This window comes from Capsicum annuum, chromosome 12, assembly GCF_002878395.1.
Source record: "Capsicum annuum cultivar UCD-10X-F1 chromosome 12, UCD10Xv1.1, whole genome shotgun sequence".
NCBI lineage: Eukaryota > Viridiplantae > Streptophyta > Magnoliopsida > Solanales > Solanaceae > Capsicum > Capsicum annuum.
Window position 1 is genome coordinate 201,699,469 of NC_061122.1, and position 3,309 is coordinate 201,702,777.

Sequence of the window (3,309 nt, forward strand, 5' to 3'; positions counted from 1 at the left end):
GTTTATTTAATTTAATTATTAAAATTTAAATATTAAAATGTGTAAAAAATAGATAATACTGATTGATCAGTTTAGTTTTAAAGAGGAACAAAGAGTTGGTTTTAAAACTACCCACTACACTCCTTTATAAATTATTTTTCATTACGACTCTAATTCTTATTCTTATATATGCTTATATAATCCTTAATATATTCTACATGTTCAGTAGTTTATCTCTGTCCTTCGATTTCTTTTATTTTATTGTTGAAAAAATCAAAGCAGTCTACTTAATACTGCCATAAACATATATGGTTTTACATTTTCGTAGCATCTCATAAATTACAAGCAATTCCATGCAACGAAATTTGAGATTCGACTTTGGCAAATGCCGGATAAATTGAAACCTGCGATACCATATTCATTAAATATGGTTTTACAGGATTCAAAGGTACTTATTGCTTTCCACTAACTTTTCATTTTTCTCAGTGTATACATTATTAATCTTTCTTTTTAATTTTTGAATAAATTAATAAATTGATGATGATGTATGTATGTTGGAATCCAAGTGAACGGGATGATATTATTAAAAAGAAATCATGGTTAAGGAATCTAATATAAACAAGAAGGATGAATACGACAAGGCTGTAAAATTTGCTGATGATGAAGCTCTTTGCAAGGAATACTGCCATCCATCTCTAAAATAAACTGTAAGTGTTACTTTGTATAAAAAAATATAAATCTCAAGTTCTATAAAAACTATAAATTTTATTTTAATGACACTATTGTATGTCATTAGGATTCTCTGTTTAAAGGGGCACAAAACAATGGAGGTGATGAGATTTTTGAGATAATTAGGGGTAGGCGTTCGGTAGTTCAGTTCGGATTTTTTATTTCAATTTTTTTGATTTTAAAATTATAAGAACCGAAAACTAAACCAAAATTGTTCGGTTTGGTTCGGTTTATATAATTTTTGACTTGGTTTTATTGCGGTTTAATAATTTTGGTTTTTCGATTTTGGGCCTGTTTAACGGGCTACGTTATATTTATAAATTGGGCTACTGGGCAGCCAGACAGGTATAAAACTAATAAGTAATAACACTAGTTTACAAATGGAAGGAATGGAGATGATTAGGTATATAAGAAAAGGAAATATGTACATGGACAAATCAGTGTAATATCTGTGAGTAACTAATTTCACTGCCAAGTAAAGCCTTGAAGAAGTAAATAAACAGAGTTCTCTAAGTTACTTATTGCTTTGGACAGTAATCCTGCAAACATCATTTGACCGCTAATATCACTCTAGAACAATTGAACCGCAACAGTTAACTGTGAAACAAAAACAACTATATATTCAACAACAAGCTATCATAATACGTAAAACAACTTTAACACTTGACATATTAGAAGTTTTCCTAATCAAATTATGATTGATTATTAACTACAGAATGCTCAAGACTGGAGGTACATAGAGAACTCATCTCCCATAACACATGTTAACAGTATGGTTTTTGTATAGTGTAAGGAAAAAGTATACTTAAATCTGATAAGTTATCCAACCTTTATCTCTTGACAGATCATTTAGAAATTGTCTAAATGGATTACAAACCTACAGATTCTTTAGACTAGAGTAATCAAACTGGAGGACCAACACAGACATTAAACAATATACATAGCCTTGTACTGTATAAACAACAACATTCATGAAAACAACAAAGGAAATATATTGTTCATTTCATGAAAGTTGGGACCTATTTCTGTCAACATTACAATTTACAGAAGCAGTCACATAGAAACGGTTAATACATAATCTATAAACACATTAGACAGACATTGTGTGAACATAAAATCTTTAAACACGACACTAATATCACATAGAATGACAGAAACAATAGTAGTCAGCCAATCACACACAACACACTAATGCAGAAACAGGCTCACAGCCACACACAATGCAGAAACGGGCTCACAGGCCAATCATTGCTCCGGCGTTCCCCTTTGTTGAGTTCTTAAGAGAATGAATTTAGGAATTAGGGTTCTTGCCTTGGCTTCTTGCTGAATAATGAACGATTAAGAGTAGCAACCCTTTAGGAATTTAGGAATTAGGTTTCTTTGCCTTCTGGAATGAAATCAATTTACTGATTTAGGGCCTTTTGAAATATATATTTATTTAATAATATAGATATATTAGTGTATATTATTATATTATACAAAGGGCCCTCTTAAAAGTTTAATATATATTATTATATTATATATATTATATAATTAAAAAAATTATATTAAAAATTTTGATTTAAATTGAAAAACCAAATTATGTGAACCTAAAACCCGTAACCCGAAATGAAATATTGAAAATAAAAAAAAAACCTGAACCGAAAAATTGAACCCGAAAAACCAAACTGATTCGGTTCGGTTCGGTATTTCAATTTTTCGGTATTTGTGCCCAACCCTAGAGATAATTATATGTTGCATTTGTAGGTGTTTAAAGTTAAACTTTTCAAAAAATATAACAATTTTGCAATGAAGTAATAACATACCTTTTATAATGAAAATGCATTTTTTTCATCACAAACATGCAGTTTTGCATCATGCTTATATGCTTTCTCTGCCATATCAACCTTGACACAAATGAAAGAGAGTGATAATCATTAAAAACTTAATTTTATCACTTACATAATTATTATACAGATATTTATCAAAATTAAGAAGTTAAATAAAGTCTAATATTATTACGAGTTTTATTCTTATCTAACACAGTTTTACACATTGCAATATATTACAGACTCCCATAAAAAATAATCTATCAGGTTGTGGATCATCTCTAACAGAGATCAGAAGCAAATCTAGAGAGAAATTACCAATGCAGGAATATAATGATGAATGTAATGACAAACAATTCACCAACAAGGTTCGCAAAGTGATTAAGAAGGAAAAAAAACATGAGTAGGAAAGTCCATGTTCAACTGTAATCTTTTCTGCTAATTTTAATTTCAGTTTATTTTGTAATGAATACAAGATCTTTTAGTTATGAACAAGTACTATCTTAGATATTTTCATAATGTAATGAAGAATATGTGTGGTTGTTTCGTGGTTGTGTCACTCCAGAAACTAAAAAGTTTTTCATGTATGGATAAAATAGAATGTCTTTACAATTCATTATATACAATTAGTTTCTTTGATAATACCTAAACGCAAGTAATTTTCTATTATATTTAACAGCCAAGAGAAATAGATATTTTCATTGTTTATCCCAGAAGAAATACCACCAAGAACATTCTCATTTTAGGCAAACTATAAGCACTTGCCAGCGACAAAACGAACATTTTATCATCC

At 29.3% G+C, this 3,309-nt stretch overlaps 1 long non-coding RNA gene across 1 annotated transcript; it reads left to right on the forward strand.

Moving 5' to 3' along the window:
• The first annotated feature begins 286 nt into the window (after positions 1–286).
• LOC107850127 lies at positions 287–3,062 on the forward strand. Its single transcript, XR_001668473.2, has 3 exons — positions 287–427; positions 546–686; positions 2,759–3,062. It is a non-coding gene; the product is annotated as an uncharacterized LOC107850127 (long non-coding RNA).
• The last annotated feature ends 247 nt before the right edge of the window (positions 3,063–3,309 follow it).